The sequence below is a fragment of the Triticum aestivum genome, chromosome 4A (genome assembly GCF_018294505.1).
Source record: "Triticum aestivum cultivar Chinese Spring chromosome 4A, IWGSC CS RefSeq v2.1, whole genome shotgun sequence".
NCBI lineage: Eukaryota > Viridiplantae > Streptophyta > Magnoliopsida > Poales > Poaceae > Triticum > Triticum aestivum.
In genome coordinates this window covers 562,304,443-562,326,318 of record NC_057803.1, presented here as the reverse complement: position 1 = coordinate 562,326,318, position 21,876 = coordinate 562,304,443, and the positions used below count along the sequence as shown (strand labels likewise).

Sequence of the window (21,876 nt, the reverse complement as noted above, 5' to 3'; positions counted from 1 at the left end):
ATTCATATGGTAATGACAGAAAATATTGTCCCCATGCAGAAATTGCTACAAGTTAAGTGGTGCTAATTTGCGGCAGCACTAGCGACTCTAAAACCAAAAGCAATATGGGAAGAGCGGTTGAGGATTTGTGTCGTGGTCCCTCAGATGTGATTTTATTTCTGGCGTTCGATTTTCAAACTTTTATATCTTTTAAATGAAAAGTTTAAATTAAGTTTTGTTTCTGAATTCGTATTTCTCGTGACGAGGGATTTCAAATAAGATCCATCTTAAATATGTTTGGATGGATTTTAATATTAAATGTTAAGTTTGGCACGCAAACAATAAAATCACAATTTTCGCGCCTATGACCGACAGAAAAAAAAAAGTCTTAAAATCTTATCTATAATTTTGGAAAAAGGGAATGAGAAAATAGCAAGTTTCAAATAAAAAATCAAGTATCAACGACCGAAACTTCAAATTTAATGTTTCCTCGTGCGTGATCCAACTACTTCACAAATCGCGTGGCAATCGAGACAAAAGTTCAGCAAATCCAAAAACACTGTTGGCCACACATAGGGCTCAGGGTCCTACTGTGCAATGGGATTCTACTATTGCAGTGAGTTTATTGCAGTGAGTTGTTTTGATTCTTGAATAAATCGTTCTGATATTATTGTACTGCGCTGGTGGACATTTTCATGAACTAGCGGTTTCTTTGTATGAAGCACGTGGCGTTATATTTGCATATACAGTTCTCACTAAATTTGATTATAGGTCAGTTTTCTCCCCCGTTGCAACGCACGGGCATTTGTCCTAGTAGGTCTAAACAATGAGTAAATCATGTCTAATATATATCAGACTGCGATTGAGGAACAGTGAGGGAGGAACTATGGCGTGTGTAACTACCTTATGAAAAGAGTATGTGATAGAAGATTAAGATGAATAGAACAGACCTCCAAGAAGGTTAGAATAATGGTGGAGTCGTCATCCTTGAGTAGGCTGCAGATCTCACAAAATGTATTGCCCGCTGAACATTGACAAATGAACTAAAACACCAAGGAGATCATGGAAGAAGATTTTCTACAGAGGTATAAGCATTCATAGTGCGAACAGTGGCGGACGATGGACAGATTTTAAGTCAAATATGTGTTTCACAAATCATAGCACCAAAAGAGTACTAAGAATTGAAGATCTGTAATTGATAGAAATTTAGAGTGCACTATAAGACATTCATAAATTCAGAAAAACAAATCTGTACCTGCCCCCAGCCCCTTTGTCTCTCCAGCCTTTCCTGTCCATCTTCTTGATGGCTGCACCCGAGCCAGCCACCAGTCCTACAGCCCACGACCTGATCCTCTTTGTTTCCCCTTCTTCCTCCTAGGTCTCTTAGTGATGAACGAAAACAACCATCCTACCTTGTCCTACGGGGTCAGCCGTCCAGTGCACGAAGCCCATCGAAGAAAATATCTCCTAACTTGATTCAAATTTTAACTACTCTAACAACAGTAAGAAACAAAATAAAATAGGTTAGTTTATCTGTCCTATGGTAAGTTTTGCGGCAGTGGACTTGGACTGAAGTCTGAAGCCATTGCTGAGAGTATGGAGAAATCTAACGCTATGCAATTGAAGTGAAATCCGTGGAGGGGACAGATAGGACGACATGGACCACAAAAAGAGAAGATTGCGCCTAGAAGGAGATTGGGAACGGAGATAATGGAGAAAGAAGAAAGAGGAGGCCGTGCTAACCCATGACATCGTTGATGGCTGTAAGAAGATTTGAGAGCCAGGGAGATGGCTGGGTGAGCAGTAGATGAAGGAGGTGGCGATGGCCTGCACGTTAGCGATTGTGCGAGAGGTGGAGAGGAGGATTGTGCGGGAGGTGGAGAGGAGGCGTGAGCGGTTCTTTGATTATAGATAGGGATCCGGCTTGCCTGCTCCCTTCCTGTGCTCTCATCTGTGCTCCCACTTCATCCTACGACTGTTTTTTTTCTTTTTTTCTTTCTAATCTAATCATCTCCCCCCTGATTTTAAGGGGGTGGGGCCGGGCTTTATTTTGTTCCAATTAAATCAAGCCACGTAGACGGAAGCACGGATGGGCACACGGCGGGGGAGCAGGCAAGTCTCGTCTGATAGATTGACCTAGAAATATTGGGCAGATCCAAACCGTAATTATTGGGGCCCACAAGATAAACGGCTCCTAATTACTGATTAACATGGTAATTCCTTGGGAGTCTGTAATTAGTATAAGTAAGTATAAGTATATAGATCGTGTGTGTTATTATCGGTCTTACCACGCAATTCTCCATCTGGGCAATTGTTTGTGTTATTTTGACTCATTGTAGATAGTTCAGTCGAGTGACCTATATGCCGTCTGTCGCGCACATCTCGATTTGGGTAACCGTTTGTGTTATTTTGGCTCATTGCAAACAGTTCATTTGAGTGACATGTATGCCGTCTATCGCACACATCTTGATCTGGTTAATCATTTGTGTTCTGCTGTATCATCTCAAACAGATCATATGGATCGAATGTATTGCCACGTATCGCACACACAACTCTTATCTGAATCATGCTCGATGGAGCAGCCATCACACACAGTTCATTTTATTGGAGACATTTTTATAACCATACCGTTTGCGATTCATGCATCGCACACAGTTTGGTCGAATGGTCTCCTATACATGTGTCTTCTTAGGACCTACCTGCATTAGTGTGAGTTCTTCCTCTGGAAAGCCCCCGGCTGATCATCTCTAAAAGGGGGGTAGCACTACTCCCCGGTGCGGTAGCTATACACCGATAAGAGCAACACAGGATGAGAGACATCTCTCAGAGAGGTTTTCCTTCATCCGCACACGTTTGAACAAGTCATCAAAGCTCAGTGCAATAACAGTATCAACTTATCAACTCACGTGATCATTGAGATTTATACAATAAATACATTTGAACCATGCAATAGAGAAAATAACATTTAGGCATATATATATATATATATATATATATATATATATATATATATATATATATATATAAACCATAGTACAATATATGCTTATTTCATGCATGGGCATGCATCACGCTATATATTGGAAGTGTTAAGAGAGATAAAACATACACTTCTTTATAATATGCATGCAATATTAAAGAGGTGAGTATGTGGTTGTATCTATGGATCAGCCGGGGGAAGGGGGGTAATCCATGAGCCACCTGAGATGAAGCTTTTGCAGGTAAAGGGCTTGGCCTGAGCCTCAGTTAGGGATAGGGCCCATCCAGCCTTCTTCGATGCATCTAACCCAGGCCCATAGCATTTGAACTCACCATAGTAGATCCCACTGGTGTGTGATGAAGCAAGCAAACAAAATGTGTTAGTTTGATCAATCCTATATATGAACTAAAGCCACATGGATTAGTGATGTTAATAAGTACCTCTTAGGAATTTTCATATTCCCCTTTTCCCATATGATGGGAACAATTTCGCTGTCCATCTCGGTGGAGGAGTACACAACCTGCGAGAAGTTTTCTGATGCCCTTCCTAAGAATACTGGTTTCCCCTCACCCTTAATGGTACAATTCTTGAAGGAGAAACCACTCTCACTGTTGATACGGCTCTCGCTAGCCCACCCCTCTTGTGCCACTTCCATGTTGGTGATATCCTTGTTAGTAGAGATGATACTACAATCCTCATACAAAGATCGTGTGGACCCAAAGATGAAGTCGACACTTCCCTTGATTGTAGAGGCCTTGAAGTAGTGAAGCCCCTGATGGTCATACAAGGCTCCCTAGCCGCCCTCGATCGTGCAGTTATAGAAAATTGCCTTTGTGCCCGTCACATGCAATGCAGTGGCTTGCACTTGTTTGTCGCCCGCCTTGGCAGGAAGTGCATCATTCTTGATGATAATACCATAGGCAATGAAATAGTCAGACTCCATGGTAACAGTGTATAACGCCCTCGATGCGGCTATATCTCCCACGTGTCGAAGCACGACTTAGAGGCATAACCGCATTGAAAGCAATGTCGCAAGTGAGGTAATCTTCACACAACCCATGTAATACATAAGGGAAAAGATACATAGTTGGCTTACAATCGCCACTTCACACAATTACATGAATAAAGCATTACATCATCCAAGTACAATCAGGGCCCGACTACGGAGCCAAAATAAAAGAAGAACCCCAAATGCGACATAGGTCCCCTATCGAACCCCAACTGGGCACCACTACTGATCAAATAGAACGAAACAACACAAAGGACAAGATCTTCATCGAGCTCCTCCTGAGCTTGGTTACGTCATCTGCACGGACTCATCGGCACCTGCAAGCTGGTTTTGGAAGTATCTGTGAGCCACGGGGACTCAGCAATCTCGCACCCTCACGAAGTAAGGTAAAGACTCAGCTGGTTTTGGAAGTATCTGTGAGCCACGGGGACTCATCGGCACCCGATCAAGACTATTTAAGCTTACGGGTAAGGTAAAGGTATGAGATGGAGCTGCAGCAAGCGACTAGCACATATGGTGGCTAACATACGCAAAAGAGAGCGAGAAGAGAAGGCAAAGCACGGTCGATGAACTATGATCAAGAAGTGATCCTAAAACAACCTACGTCAAGCATAACTCCAACACCGTGTTCACTTCCCGGACTCCGCCGGAAAGAGACCATCACGGTTACACACGCGGTTGATGCATTTTAATTAAGGTCAAGTTTAGGTTTTCTACAACCGGACGTTAACAAATTCCCATCTGCCCATAACCGCGGGCACGGCTTTCGAAAGTTCAAATCCCTGCAGGGGAGTCCCAACTTAGCCCATGACAAGCTCTCACGGTCAACGAAGGAATAGACCTCCTCCCGAGACATTCCGATCAGACTCGGTATCCCGGTACTCCAAGACATCCTCGACAATGGTAAAACAAGTCCAGCAAGACCGCCCGATGCGCCGACATCCTGATAGGAGCTGCACATATCTCGTTCTCAGGGCAACACCGGATGAACACTACGTACAGCTAAAACCAGCCCTCAAGTTTCCCCGAGGTGGCGCCGCAAGTGGCTCTAGTTTGGACCAACGCTTAGACAAGCACTGGCCCGGGGGGGGGGGGGTTAAAAATAAAGATGACCCTTGGGCTGGCCTAACCCAAGGGAAAAAAAGACTAGGTGGCAAATGGTAAAACCAAGGTTGGGCCTTGCTGGAGGAGTTTTTTTCAAAGCGAACTGTCAAGGGGTTCCCATTATAACCCAACCGCATGAGGAACGCAAAATCCGGGAACATAACACCGATATGACGGAAACTAGGGCGGCAAGAGTGAAACAAAACACCAGGCATAAGGCCGAGCCTTCCACCCTTTATCAAGTATATAGATGCATTAATTAAATAAGATATATCGTGTTATCCCAACAGTAAACATGTTCCAACAAGGAACAACATCTCCATGTTCCAACAAGGAACAAAACTTCAATCTTTACCTGCAACTAACAACGCTATAAGAGGGGCCGAGCAAAGCGGTAACATAGCCAAACAACGATTTGCTAGGACAAGGTGGGTTAGAGGCTTGGTTCAACAATATAGGAGGCATGACAAACAAGTGGTAGGTATCGCAGCATAGGCATAGCAAAAGAGCGAGCAACTAGCAAGCAAAGATAGAAGTGATTTCGAGGGTATGGTCATCTTGCCTGAGATCCCACAAGGAAGAAGAACGAGTCCATGAAGGAGACAAATGGACGTAGTTGAACAGTTCCTCACAAACGCGACGTTACCGGAACCAACCCGAAGAAGCAAACACCGGAAAGAAGCACACAACATAGTAAACAACCACGACATAAGCATGGCATGATGCACAAATAAGTATGATGCATGTCCGGTTTAATGAAGCATGGCATGGCAAAGTGCACAAACAATCCTACAAATTAAGTGGAGCTCAACATGCAACTCCGTTGCATATTGACGAAACACCACATTCAAGTTATTTAGATCGATCTCGGTTATGTACTCAACAATACTAAATGTTGTTAAGCATGGCAAAAGGTGAAGCATAACAAAACTATACTATCTAAACAATTTAAATGGGGTCGGATATCGCAAACAACAAATCCGGTAAATCCCCATATGCATTAGTAAATTAATGCAAACAACAAATTAAACATATTAATTGTTGTTATCATGATGCGGATGACATGAACAAGTTTATGCAATTTTAAGAGAAGTTGACAAGAGCATTAAGAAGCATTTGTCATTGTGGCGGAAACAAAAGGGGTGCCACAGCAACGATAATGAAACGGTGCCATGGCAACGTTCTGGTTCCCGGTAACTCGATTGAGATACCAATGCAAAGGAGAAGTGTGCGGATGCGGGTCATGCGATAAACGGTGGGGTGCTCCCGGTTACCGGATTCCCACGGGTTAGCGGCAAACGAGGAGGACCGAGCAAGTGACAACTCGGACATGGTGCAGACAACGGGTGCATCTCAAACATCGCAAGCATTCGTTCACGGACGTCGTCTCGGGGTTATACCTTCGAAGCGTGCGTTATCGGAGCGGTTCGAGTTCGATGCGGTGTAGGGGAAGTAGACGTTTTTGGGACGTTCGTAGTCGAAGTAGTCGTTCTCGCATGCTCTAGGGTCGACGGTAGAGGTTCTCGCGATCTTGGCGACAGTAGTGGTACACGTTTTCGTAGAAGGACTTGACGAATCCGAGTCACTTGGGGGTCGACGGTAGTCGTTCACGTTTGTTCGGAGAGGTACTAGATGCACCCCGGATCTGTAGTCGTACACGCACGTAGATGAACTTGGCGGGTCCTCGACGTCCTGGTACTTGGCGTTCGGTGCGGTACTTGATGAATCCCGAAACGGTCTTAGGCGTCTTCGCGCGTAGGGGTATTTGGCGTTTTCCGAGATGATCTTGGCGTAAACGTGCGTAGAGGTACTTTGCAGATCCGTGGAACTTGCGGGCTTGGTCTCGCCGAAAAGGGCTCTTGGCGGTTCCATTCAGGAAGGATGCAACGGATCGAAGCTAGCAACTGGTGGCACTTGACTCGGGCAGGGGCAGCGCTGGGGAGGAAGCAGGAGCATGGCGAGGTGGATGAGCTTCTGCGGATGCTCGCCGGAGGCGAACGGCGGCAAGGCAGGGCATCGTCCTGCTGGTTCGAGGGGCACAAGACCATGGCAAGGTGCGCGAGGAAGACGCCCAGGGCGCGGAGCTTCGAGGCGAGGAGGAGGCCATGGCAGGAGGCAGTGGAAGCGGCAGAGGGGAGGCACGTCCTCGCCGGAGTCAGCAGGGCGGCGAGGCAGGTGAGCATGGGCGGCGGCGAGGCGCGCCGGGTGGCAACGGGATCTGGGCGCGAGCGGGGATGCGGGGGTCGGGGAGGCAGTCCAGCGACACAGGAGGCCGACGCCGAAGGAGACCCTGGGCGGCGCCGCAGACGTGGAGAAGAGGGAGGTATGGCGCGGGGCAGGGGAGATGGGGTCGGGCCCCTGGTGCGGTGCGTGTGGGAGCGAGAGGGAGAGGTGGGTCGAGCGGTGGTTGAGGACGAGAGGGAGAGGGAGATGGGATCGAGCCAAAACTCTCCCTGGCGGCGCGAGGGGAGAGCAGAGGGAGGATGAGATCGGGTAGGGTTAGGGGAAATTAGGTGGGCCGGAGCTGGATGGCCCTATAGGCCGGCTGAGCTAATGGGCCGGCCGGATGGCCGAGGCCCAGGTAGCTGCTGCTGCTGCTTTTCTATTTCTCCAGGCAGAAAAAAACAAAAGGAAAGAGCAGGAAAAAGAAGGAGAGGAGCTAGAGGAAAATAAAAATATACTCGTGATCCTGAAAATGTGCTCTATTTAATAAAATTGGTTTGGAGATTTTTAAAGGAAGTAAAAATAATTCAAGTTTGAATTAAATTCAAACTTGAACCATTTTAAACCCTAACCAAAACAATTTCAATAGAGATGAAATTTGACATAGAGGCTAGGTGCATGGTGTTGGAATATTGAGGCAAAGATGAACACTAAAAGAGAAGGGAACGTGACACTTGCCAAAAGAAGGAAGTAGAGGGAAGCAGAAGGTGATGAAGCAAGATTCATGCATGGAACATGCAACAACTTAATATGTATGAAAACACACAATGCACAAGATGACATGATGAAATGCAACATGATGCAATGATGAATGCAAAGAACCAAACAAATCACACGACGAAACTCGGAACCCAAGGAAGGTATCTGAAGCTCCGGTCTTGGGGCGTTACACAGTGCTACTACCACGGGAGGTGAGGACCTTGCCATCCTTGCCCTTGGTCATGGCAGTATCATTCCAGACGATAACAGCAGGGTTGGAGGGATCGGACTTTAGCGTGATGAAAGGCTTACCTTTCCCAATGAACACCTTCTCACGGAACACTATTCCGGGCTTTAGGTTAAACATATGTCATCTAGTGTTGTCATTGGGGACGTTGGAAATGCACTCACTGATGCTCTTGTACATGCCATCTTCACCGCCAAAGATAGTGTATGGATCAACGCCATTACCAATCCTTGAGGCTTCTGCTGTAGAGAGCTTGGCGTCAAGTGTCGATGTGGCTACGCTAGTCTTACTCTCTTGCAATGTCACCCATTGATCAAAACCATCTTGTCGTGACAGCATTGGAAACAACGCAAGCATGAGCAACCCCATGAACAACGAGAGATTCTTCATCCCCATGATTGATGCAATATGCAAGGTGTGCTTTCTTCTCTTTGTGGCTAACGATTTATTGAGTTGGGGTATATATAGTTCACATTGGCAGGTAATGAAAGGACGAGCAAAGAACAAGCAGAGAGAGTGGTCTTGAATCAATTCTCCTCCCGAAGTAGGTGCATGACCCTCAGTTTTATGGATGGTCTGCATTGCCTTTACCAGATCATTGACTAGATGACACATGTATTTCTTTCTCCTTTTATTCCATCAACCGAGATACATATTTACAAAGTAAAATTCATGCATCCCTTCGTGTTGCATGACAAACAATCGGTTACATGGGACATTCTCGGGGACAAGGATATCTTATGCACGTACGTGCCATTATTTTTTCAAGAACATGCAAGAGCATTGCATGTATTTTCCATTAAGAAGAGGGTTCAGCATGCATGCATTCATGCATGGTGTTTGGTGTGTGCTAGCCGGTCTCCGTGATTTCAGCAAAACCATAAACTTGCTGGTTCATTCATGTAATGTAATGTACGTGTGTGTAGGACTCAAGTACGGGCTAAAAGTGTGCTGCGGCACCGATGGGCATGGGTCGTACAACTACAACAACGGGAACATTCGTGGTTGTTTGGGGCCTTTCGTGTTACTCATCAGAAAAGAAAAACTATGCATCAGTGTCACATATATAGAGGTATGTTTTGTGGAGGAGAGACCATGTCTCCAGAGCTTCCCTGAAGATGCATTCATGAGCTATGATGGTGTCGTGCAACGCCTCTAGTTAGGAATGCAATGCGCCTTTTTTTGTTCCCTCGCTCTCCATTGATATTGGATGGGATTCATCATCTAAATCATGGTGGGAACTTTATTTGCTCGCATCAGGAGTGTGAGAGATGAATGCACTCTAGCTGATGCTAGCTACTCGATCCTGTTGTCAACTGACCTCATGGATTCATCAGCCACCTACAACAACAATTTAATTTTAATCGAGACAAAAAATATTGTTTGTTCTAACAAAAATAATCTTAGTACAGTACTACGGGGAGGTGAAGTTCCAGGAACTGCCTGCTGGCAACTACATCACTTTTTCAGCCTTGAAGATTCACCAGTACACCGCCATCGAATTTCTACAAAGAAACCCGAGCGTCCTACTCTTTTGATTGACTGTAGGAGTAGTGTACATAATTTGCACTGGGCCTCCGGGGTCCAGAGCAAACTGCACATAAATTGCATGGAGTCGGCTTCACTCAACTCCGGCCTCAAAACCTCAGTTCAGGGGTGGCTCAACTAAATAAATTCAGCTCTGATCCAATTTATTCTTCCTTTTCCATGCTAGATAGTACTATGAAGTATGAACATGTACTGTTTCTATATTTGGTTTTCAGCTACCAAGTCTCTAATTAAACTTGAGTTCTGATCCCTTTTCTTCCCCCTTTTTCATGCTACTCCAGCTGCACTAACACAACCAGGCAAAAAACAAGATAAATTCGGTAGAATATTCACCACGTCTAGATGCACCTATCATTTCTAATCAGCAGCAGTTGCACACTTAGCTGATAAATATGAGCAGACTACTATGGCGTACTCCCTCCGTTCGGATTACTTGTCACAAAAATGGATGTATCTACAAGTAAAATACATCTAGATACATTTATTTTTTGGACGAGTAATTCCGAACGGGGGGAGTAGCAGGTAAGGAATTGGATTGACTAAGTCATGTCCTACAGAAAAATGCAAGTTAACTGGAGATGTTCCACTTCACAAAAAAAAACTGGAGATGTTACGGCATTCAAACATGCTAATGGCCAAGCAAAATATTCAGATATACTGGAAACATCTGTAGTTATACGCCTATACCTTAATGGCACACTTTACTGTAGTAAGCTGTTTACATGCAAAAGTATTAAAAGTTGATATACCCAGACCATCGTAATTCATGCATGTCTGTGCCTTCCAAGTGATGTGCCCAACATGCTTCTGCTAGAGAATGGCTATGGGGAGTAGGCATGACCCATATATATCCCTTTGACTAAAGTTGGGCAATTTGAGGTATGGCTGCTGGTTGTGCAAAAAAAATCTGTCTAGCAATTGTATTAATACTACTGGGAAACATGCCCATGCATTGTATTATATCTCATAACTCATATACATGTTGCGTAGATGAGACTGTGCGTGTGGCAGCCCTGTCACCTCGTACTCGTAGTATACCTACCCACTTCCGTCACTGCACTTGACGGCCATATCTTCCGTGGATGTGATTTTGTCCAATAGACAAACACCGAACATCTCAAGATAATCCAAGTTTCTCTTTATCCTCTTGATGAATGAAGTTTGGCCCCAAACCTTGCCAAAAATTCTTACATATTTTTCCCAAGCTCCACTAAAATCTCATGATTTTGGACACTTCTAAACTATACCTCTAGTTTAAATCCATTGATTTAAGTTCAAGTGAATTAGAATTCAACTTCATCCAAAATTGCTGGAAGCACCTCCGTGAGTTTGGAAATATTCCAGTAAACTCTGTCAACAAGTTCCACCTTTTTCGAGAAGTCCTACCCATTGCCTTTGTTCTTATAAAAAAATAGAATTTTTTCTTCTCAATTTCTGCAATTGTGAAAAGGCAAGAGGAAAAAAGAAAAAGAGAAGCCCAACAGCAGCCAGCCGACCCAAGGCCCAAAGCCCGTCCTGGCTTAAAACCCTAGCCCCACTCTCGTTCGACCCCCTCGTCCTCCCTCAGCGCCGTCACAGAGACAGGGGCAGGCGTCCTCCTCTGCTTCCCCCGATGCCCATCGCCTGCCCGCTCTGCGCCGCTGAATCCTCCCCGCCGGCAGATTGTGAGGTCGAACTTCTTTACTGGCCTGGTAACAAAATTTTGGCCCATTGACTCAAAGTTGCAAAGAACGTACGAAACCAAACAAAATTCTGGCCCATTGACTTGTGAACATACGAAACCAAACAAAAATTATTAGGGCGAGGTGGGTGGACCAAAAACGAACGAAATTACGGTGGTAAGAAGCGATAGCCCTTTTATTAGTACTACTACTACTACTATCCTATATAAGTAAGTACTAGTAAATGTGCCCGTGCATTGCAACGGGTTCACTGCAGAGCAAACACTTGGTCCTTCTGTGAGTCGAGGATGGGGAGCAGCGGGTCAAATGAGATCTTCATCTGCATCTCTGGTCGCACACAAACACTGACCATACATGACCAGTAGACGACACTAACATAGGAACTTTCATACAGATGGTGATGGAGTGATCTAATTATACATATTTCAAATAGAAATAAAATAGTATACATACCGCAAAACCACCGTCGGAACTTTACTTATTTAATTTTTGCAAACAACATCAAGCAATTGTATATACAGACCAAATGAACACCATTTATGACAATGAGGACTGCTTAGTCAGTCTCGGAGAACAATTTATAGGTACACCAAGTTAAGAAAACGTTAGCAGTATAAGACAGTCCAACATGTGCAAAAAGAGTAACAATATCTTCCTAATTTATCCAAGAACTTTGCAAACTAACCATCTTAGTCTGCTGTGAAGAATAGCACAGCAAAAGCAAGTGAAGATGGTTGTAGTTGCATACGTAGAGTAAAAACCATAAAGCCTACGTTTTAACAACCCCCTGAGTCCAAGCTGAGGTGAAATATAATACAGTTTTACTCATTTCTTAAAGTTAGTACATTTGACTCTTCAGCTTGAACATGTATCTTAGAAATGCATCAGTTTATAATCTGACCAAATAAGGCGAACTCAGAAAATAATGTACCTATGTTTCGAATCAGAACCGGAGTTTAGCAAACAACAAAACTTATAAATTACTGCATGCTTCTTCATGTTGTGAGCCATATAATATTTTTCAGTTAGTCCTATCCTCTCAAGAAAGATAGGGACTGAATTATCCCATGAAAACAGATACTTAAAAGCATGTAGGAACTCCCCAAGCAGAAGAAAATCAAAGGACTAATAGAAAAAGTCTCTTCCCTGTCAATTGATGCCTAGTGGCTCCGAAGAACTGCTATGGCCAACCCTGAAGCAAAATTAAATCGGCATCAATAGGAAATGAAGGTTAAGTCATACACAAAGGAAGAAATTGATTGCCGCAAAGCTCAAGAGTGTATTTTTGTAAAGGAAATAGCAATTAAAATGGTCTTCATTTTAGCAATATGTTCTTTAATTCTTTCCCTCAATCTGTCATATCGAGAGTGCGTTGTAAGAGGCATCATCAAGTTTTATTATCTCTGAGCATACCGAAAAACCTAACTATGAAGCTTAACCTCTCCAAACCATGATTGAATAGCATGACACATCTCTACTTATGCGGTATACTGAAAGTCCAATCCTCTATCTGCATTCTAGCTTGAGCGTGGATGTGACATTACAGAAACATGATGGATCTGCTACGTGGATAACAAGACATGTATTAGAAGAATAACATACTCTTAATTTTCTGATTGTAGATTATTTATCAGAGAAAATTTCTTGGCAGCCAATAAATATTTGCTAAATAATTTCAGGTTACCGCAAAAAAGAAATCGAGGATCCCCATATCCAAATTGCAGATCCCCATTTGGCCAGGTCTTTACCTAAAGAAGCAACATCAACAGAGGAAGCTATCAGTGGCTGGCTAATTACCTCCAGCAGCAGAGGCAAGTCTGTACTATTAACTTTTGGAGTCCATTGAACATCAGTAAACTTTTTTTTGTACATTTCTGTAAATAAAACCAACTAACATACATAACAGAAAATATAGGAATGAACACACACGCTAGCTTGTTTTAAAACAAACATATTCATACAATGGCGTCACTGAAGCATCCTGTATTTTTTTAATCAGTGAACTCATCACATACATCTTCCTTTATGAATTTAGTCTGCTGCTTTCCAGTACAAACAAAATCCATATATGTAGGAGGGCATGTGTTGCTTGTCAGTTAAATGTACTCTACTGTCGGCAACAACTATATTGGCTACAGTAAACTGACGAATTGACAAACAGATGAGACCCATCAGATGCTTCAAAAGTACCTGCGGCAAAGTAGGTCTAGGTGATAGCTGATGGCTTCCGGCCAAGTCGGCGGAGGCGATGGCAGATGGCCTTGCGGCGAAGTCGACGGAGACGACGAAGGCGAAGTCAACGGAGACGACGGCTGCAAAGTTGATGGATACCGTATATTACAGAGATGTCAAAACCAATTAAATGTACTCCACTGAAGACACCTCCTAATCTTATTTTGCTAGGTGCAGCAAGCATATCTATTCATGTGTATGCAATTAAGCTAATTGATAACTGAAAAAAGAGCAGAATACATGAAACTTCAAGAATTACTCCAGCATCATGCCCAAGAATTACTATAACCAAGTTGAAGCCACCATGTTTCAGCTAGTCCTACCAATTTGGTAATCAGAGACCAAGTTTCGATCATGTCGCTGCCACCACCACCGCCGGCGCTTTCCAGCGGCTCCACCACACCGATGACGACGACGCTGCCCCTCACCGCGCCGATGACGATGGCGCCGCCCCTCACCGCGCCGATAACGACGGCGCCACCCCTCACCGCGCTGATGACGTCCGCCGCCGGGACAACCGCGCTGGCGGGCCACGTCTCCACCGCGACCCCGCCCGCGCCGCCATCCCCGGTTCCCTCTGCGCCACCGCCGTCCGCCGTCTTCACACCAGAGCAGGTCACGGCACCCTGCAGGACCTCGTCACCGCCGTACAGAGCCTCCACCTGCAGCAGCAGCAGTACGCGGCCGGGCCCTACATGCCCCTGCCGACGGCGCCCGTGGCCGCCTATGGCCACACGCCGTGGCCGCCCCAGGGTGTCTCCCCGTACGGCGCCCCTCTGATGCTGCTGTTCCAGGCGGCTCCACCGGGCGGCCCTCCGGCTGCCGCGGCGCCCCTCTAGTCTTTGGCGCCAACGCCGTCATCGGGCCCTTGGTCGCTACAGCAGATGCCGCAGGCGGCGGCCACCGGACCGCTGCAGCCGTTCTCCGTGCCGACTTGCACCGGGCAGCCGCTGCTGCCGTTCCAGGCGGGACCACGTCGGCCGCGGCCCCTCGGTGGTACTTGCAGCCACCCTCCCCCGCGGCCACCGATGCCCCCGCCCACCCCCGCCACCGATGCTACAACCACCGGCGCCGCCCCTGCCTAGCTCGGGGGCACCCTCGCCGACCAGCCTCCCGATTCATCAGGCCCGGTTCCCGCCCTCCCCGTCGCCACTTCCAGCGTGGGCGGCTGGGTCTTCACCTTCGCCGGTCTACACCACGGCCCCCGAACAGCCGACTCCATTCCCGCAGTTCGGGGGCCATCTGGTTCCGCCGGTCCCTACCCGGAGTACTCCGACCAGGCGTCACCGCCTCGCTGCTCCGCACCTCCGAGCCAGCCCGACACGGCGTTCCCTCCCAGGCACCGCCGCGGTTCACCAAGATCGACTTCACCACTTATGACGGCACAGAGGACCCCCTCAACTGGCTCAACCAGTGCGACCAGTTCTTTCGCGGGCAGCGCACACTCGCTTCAGAGCGGACCTGGCTTGCCTCTTATCACCTCCGTGGCGCGGCACAGACGTGGTACTACGCTCTCAAGCAGGACGAGGGTGCCATGCCTACTTGGGAGCGCTTCCGCGAGCTCTGCCTCCTCCGTTTTGGGCCTCTGGTTCGCGGGAGCCGCCTGTCGGAGCTCAGCCGCCTTCCCTTCACCTCTACGGTACAGGACTTCACCGACCGCTTCCAGGCCTTGGCGTGCCATGCGTCGGGCGTGACGGCGCAGCAGCGCGCCGACCTCTTTGTTGGTGGCCTCCCGGATCACATTCGCATCGACGTGGAGCTTCAGGGACCCCAGGATCTCCAGTCGGCCATGTACTACGCCCGCGCGTTCGAGCGCCGTGCGGTGGCCATCCAGCAGGAATCACCGTCCCGGACCGCTGGGTCGCTACCCGGGCCGGATTCCGCGCAGGGTTGGCCTGTGCAGACTTCTGCGGCACCCCTCGCCGCGACCGCGGCGCGCCCGTTCCACCGGCTCACCTCAGCCGAGATAATCAAGCATCACCGCCAAGGCTTGTGCTTCAACTGCGACGAGCCCTACACGCCCGGCCATGCCTGCCCGCGATTCTTCTACCTGGAGGTTGCAGACTACATTTCGGAGGACGCCGTCGCCGCCGTCCTGGCCACCCCAGCTGTCGAGAAGGTGTTTGACGCTGGTTGATCGCCTCGAGGAGTTCCGCAAGCGCTTCCCCACCTTACAGCTCGAGGACGAGTTGTTTGTGCAGGCGGGGAGAAGTGTTATGGCCAATTTAGCTAGGCCCACTGGGCAGATCTTAGCCCCAAGTTATCTTAGGTTAATTCTTATGCAAGTTATCTAGGTTATAAATATAGGCTGTAAGACTCTTTTTCGAATTAAGCAATAAAGATATTTTCTATCCCTATTGCCCGGCTCCCAGAGGAGTCGGAACCCTAGCCGCCTCCAGCCCTAACTGTCGCCGCCCTCCTCCTTCCTCGCAACGGCACCGACACGCCGGAGCTCACGTCCTCGCCCTCAACCTCCGTTGTTCTTCCCTTATAACCTAAGGAGTAGAGTCGGTAGGAACCCTAGTCCTACCACTGTTGGAGGCTCGAACATAAATAAGCTAGAACCATGTCATGTGAATTATCAACAAAAAATTACGACTCCCTTTGGCTGTTGGTACATCAGAATGCAAATTACTTACGACAATCCACTATGCAAATTACCTATGATAATAATCTGAATCAACGAAATTACACTTATGCAGAGCAACTACACTGTTTAGTCTCAAAGGACATAGAATATGTACAAATAGCTTTCAACATTCACACATAATAAGCCTGTACATGCGAAAGAAAAAAATGCCTACTTGTACTGGCAACTTTTTGCGACCAGTCCCTCAAGCAGGTCAATGGTCTACTTAAGAGAATGCCCGCAGTTTGGTCTTCGGAAGAAGAAATCGCTGCCTAGCTGGGAAAAACCTAAACATGAGGTGAACATAAGTTGATCCACCTGAATGGATACAAACATTAAATTGGCATAAAGCAGTAATTGAACTTGGAATCAAGGACCGGCATATGCAAGCATTGAAAAAGATAGAGAATCACAATACCTGGGACTCAATAGTTTCTTCAGAAAAGTACCCAGCTATCTTGAGATCTTAGGTTGTGCAACCCCAAACCAATATAACAATAGAACAAATTGTAATGGTGGGTGTATCGAAATGTGTTCTCTTCTGCTTTGAACAGAAAATAAGAAACCAACAAAGAATCGTAAAATTAAAAATATAGCTAAGATGATAATAAGAAAATATAGAACATTCTTTCTCCTCTCTATATGCATGGATATACACATCATAGAACTGTTATATTATATCATACCATGCTACACAATATTTCTCCTTTATCGTTTATCATAATTCAAGCTTCAAAGAAATAGCTAATCAGAAGGTATTGAAAATGTCGATGATGTAGTTCCAAATAGGATCTAATTTGGCTCAAGCATACATGTAGTTTCAGATGGGATCGAGAAAATAATCTGAGATACAATCAAAAATTGGTTGGGTCACATTGAGCCAAACTGGACACCCCAAAGACTTTGGACATCATAGTAAGTGCTCACTGCTTCTTAATGGAAAAATACATATGTACGGAGGTTGTAACTTAGCTGCTTTTCAGCCAGGACGGGATGACAAACCAAGTCCAACAAACTCATTAGACACATGGCTCTTAATACCTCATCGGTAGCATTGTTGGCATCCAGCTACTGGCATGTATGTGGAAGCAACATGCAAGAAGCTAACTGCCACAGCAGGGATCTCAGGATGCTCCATGCTTCCGCAGCAAGTTCAGTTACCTGTAAGTGATCTTGGAGCAGTGAAATCAAGTATCTCACTTGTACTGTATCCATACAGCAGCGATCTATAGATATCTATTCTTATGCCAAAAAATCAAGTATGAGATCCAGGATTCAGAGTACAGATCTTTAGAGAGATAAATTTTCTTTCACAGCAAAAGCCATCTGAACCAAGTCTGATGCCCACTAAAAAACACTATGTTTAATGCATGCATCTCCCAGTGAAACTTATACGAAGATAAACGAAGCAACATGATGATAGAAATCTAGAGATGGCACTAATTGATCTACTGGGTAGTAGGTAAATAAGCACACCCATGTGAACTTGATGTCCTAGATAGTTTATACAAATTCTCATATCACCAGACTGCCCCTTTAAACCCAAGCTGAAATACATACTGCCAATCCATGTGGATGTACCACTGACATAACATGTGGAATTTAGATGGGCAGAAGAACATCAAATAGGTGCTTGCAATGCGAGAGGGGGGATCTCAACAGATGAGGAGTTCCTGCTGGAGGAGGGGATACCACCAGATGAGCGGAGTTCCTGCTGGCCTCGGCTCCTCTATCCGGCCAGAAGGAGTCGCCGTTGCCGCCGACAAAGCACGTTGTGCTGCGAGAGGGGAGAGATGAACGGGTTAGGAATCTAGATCGAGCTTGGGGGGGGGGGGGGGGGGGGGAGTGGAGGTCGACCAACCACCGGCCGGCTGCCTCCGGCGTGAGGGACGACGAGGCATGGAGTACGAGAGGAGGCAGGTGATTTTTTTTTTCAATGGCGAACCGTTTTTTCACTTACGGACGTGAGTGCGGGTTGAATATCAAATAACACAGGGACTTCTTCGCAAATTGTCGCGACGGTGAACACTGACCGGTCAGTTCTCAATTGTGTTGCTCACATCCACGTATCTCATACCTGATCCTCTATACCCATACTAAACCGTGCAACATCGGTAAAAACTACGTAGATCATGAGCGAACATAGTGATCGATATACAAATGCACAATCCGTTCACCAAAAGATCGCAGTCGGATCTTCAATAGATCGCCAAAGTTCACATAACACACATAATACGATGAACAAGTTTAAACTACATCCAAAAACTTGAATTTAAAGTGGAGAAGGCGGATCTTCACCACTTCCTCGCCGGCCCTTTCCCCTTTCGGTCATCGGCGCAGCTGTAGGCGTCAACGGCTGGTGGAGGATCATTCGAGTCGTCAGACGAGGCGCTGTGGTCATCGGCATTGTCGGAGGAGGAGTTGGAGAGGATGACGAGCCCTTTGAGCCGCCTCCGCCGCCTCGTGTTCGGACTGCTCAATGGCAATCCAGAGCGCCTTGGCATTCTTTCAACGGAGCCACCGAGCGTCCGTATCCGCCGCTGTAAGCGACCGGCGGTAGATCCAAGCGAAGAGCTGCTCGTCCTCATTGGGCTCCGCCTGCATCCTGTGGCGGCAGCGCACGGACTGCTCCGTCGTGTCCCTCTCCCTTGCCCGCTGCCTCTCGTGGCGGGCGGCGTGCGCTTCTGGGCCGGCGAGGCGGGTACAAGAACCCACTGCTGCCCACATGGGGGAGCAGCAGCTGGCGGGGGCAAGGGACGACGTGGGGGAGGAGCGGACCATGCAGCCCTCACGGAGCTGCGCGTGGGCCAGGAGGGGCCAGTGCCGGTGGGGGGTCTGCGGCGACACTGCTCCAAGGCACTGCAGAGGGCTAGCTCCTCGTCTACATCCAGGTCGAAGTCGGAGCGGCTACAAGAGCTTGATATGGTCGCCTGATGGGATCAAAATCGGAGAGGGGAGAGGAGAGGACGGAGCGAGAGAGGAGGACGAGTGAGCTAGGGTTCCGAGCGAGGAGCCGAATTGGGTTTCTTTTTTCTGGGACAGTGATGTAGTCGGTGGCGGGCAGGGCCTGTCAGGCGGACACGTCCGGGCATGCCAGGACCGGCCCAATATCCGCCTTACGTTTGGGCTGGATATGAGAGGGTGTCGAACGGTCAGGTCGTTTGGGGCCGGTTCAAGACGCCAGCTGGATCGATTTTTTATGATCGGCTATTGATCGTCTGGCTATCCGGACATTTGAGACGGGTTTAGGATGCCCGGATGTGGATACTCTAATAACTGTGCTATGTCATGGTAAAATCGCAGGAGGCGCCACAGAAGATCCGATCAAGCAACTCATTGCCTACCTCGTTCAGATTCCGTTCCGTCACACACCAACATCATCAGCAGACAAGGCCGTGTAGACCCAGCTAAATGCGTACGAAATTAGCTTGCCTCATCGATTACCTCATGCGGTCATGGGTCAATGAATTCTCGTTCAGATTCGGTTTCGTCGCACCATCAACGCACACGCACGGCCGCGAAGACCCGCCGACCTCCAGCGAGAAATGCGTCTGGAATTTCCCTGTCAATTCAGCGGTCTTTCAAATTCCACAGAATTGTGGAAAATCATAGAAACCTATCAAGCCTCGTGCTTTGACGATGGATCCGTGGAATCTGTCAAAGCTCATGCTTTGAATTGACATACCACTTCTCCGTTTTGTGCCTGCAAGATTCACGGTCATTCAAAAAGGAAACAACCAAACACCCATTTTCTCGTTGACCGGCTTCGCAAATTCAGGCATGCGCATCCAGACAGCCCTCATATCTCATGTCCGACATTCACATATTTTAAATTCGGACTCTCAAATTCATACATGTTCATCGTACACGTCAATGTCACGCGTAATAACGAATGTTGGTACCAAAATACATAGTTATTACACAAATCTATTGCCAATGACCTCAATGTGCTTTCATTGTCCATGCATGCAGTCGATTGATCTGCTAGCATCTTCAATAGCCAATAATTATTTTTACCTGCGCATTTGGTTCTCTCCGATACTCTGCTCCAAACACCTTCACCACGGCGCGGGCAAACTTAATAGTAGTCTTCAGGCATGTGCTTTGCCCCATCCGGACCGGCTCACCAACGGCATTTGCGGCAGTACCAAGTGCAAGCATTCTTAGAGCAGCCATGTGTTTCTGCTTAGCACAGAAAGAAAATTGGCCTCAACAATCCCTTTTCATCTTGAAATAGTCATCGTGTTCCTTCATTCCTTCCACAATGCGCAAAACAATGGTTTCTGCATGCGAAAACTACGACGAAACTATAGATCATCTGGGAAAGTTGGGATCATAGCAAAGTAGTCCTTGTGCACTAGCCGTTCTCTGGACACCCTATCGCAATTGATCACTCTTCTCCCTTTGATTGAGTCCTGGATTTTGAGAATATGCTCCACCTGCCGGTTCATTTCCTCTTGCATGCTTATAAGCATAATCATGTCCACTTTTGGCATGGTGAAATCACGGCAGATGCCATGAGATGGCTAACAGTGGGGGGCTGCGTGAGGACGTCGGTGGGTTCCGGAGGAGAGGTTGGCACGCGCGAGTGTGTGATAGAAGACGTACCCAGGTTCGGGGCCCTTCGAAGGAGGTAACACCCCTAGTCCTGAGGGCTCCTGAGGGGGTCTTATGGGCCGACCCCCCAGGGATACAATGGTAAAGTTATAGGGGCGCGGGGCCTTGGTGTCATCGTCTGGAATCGGTGGTGGGGTCCGCTAGGTTGCAGGGCCTGCCGGGTGTGTGTCCCGCTGGCTGCACGGCGCTGTTTCTTGTCTCGTCCCGCGCCACAGAGTGGTTGGTGTTGTGGGGCTACAGTGGCGGGCCATGCCGACGTAGGTCGCCCGGTCAACGGGTACGGCCACACTGTAGCCACGCTCTCCCGTCATGGGATGGTTGTCTTGTTGTACGGCTGTACGAGACGACCACTGACCCTCTACTAGTCGGCCCGCACCGGGAAGATGGATGGAGGGCCAACCGGACTTAGGGGCGCCCGCCGGCCTGATGTTTTGAAAAGATGCCTTGGACTTGTATCGGGCTCCGGTGCCTACCCGGGGGTCATCCCGCCGACAGAGCGCAACACTAGTCTTTCCTCACTAGTAGAAAACGGGGCTTTGGTTCGGGCCTGGCCAGCCCATTAGCCCCGGTTCAGTCACGAACCGGGACCCATGGGGGCATACGTCTCAGTTCGTGAGCCCAGGGGGCCGGCCGGGGCCTCGTGGGCATTGGTCCCGGTTCGTGTCGACCCATTTGTCCCGGTTCTAGGCACGAACCGGGACCAATGGACCTCGCTCCTGGCCCACAACCATTGGTCTCGGTTCGTGCCTAGAACCGGGACGGAAGGGGGTCCTTTAGTCCCGGTTCCAGCCACGAACCGAGACTAATGGTGTGCCTATATATACCCCTCGCACGCGAGCAGAGCACTCCAAAATGCTCTGTTTTTTCTGGCCGGCGGGGGGAGAGCTTTGTGGTGCTCTAGCTCACCTCCTATGCACATGAGGTGTT

General features: G+C 47.7%; 1 pseudogene; it reads right to left on the bottom strand.

The window, feature by feature from the left end:
- Positions 1-3,057: 3,057 nt before the first annotated feature.
- Positions 3,058-8,660, bottom strand: LOC123082312 (pectinesterase PPME1-like; annotated as a pseudogene).
- Between the last annotated feature and the right edge of the window lie 13,216 nt (positions 8,661-21,876).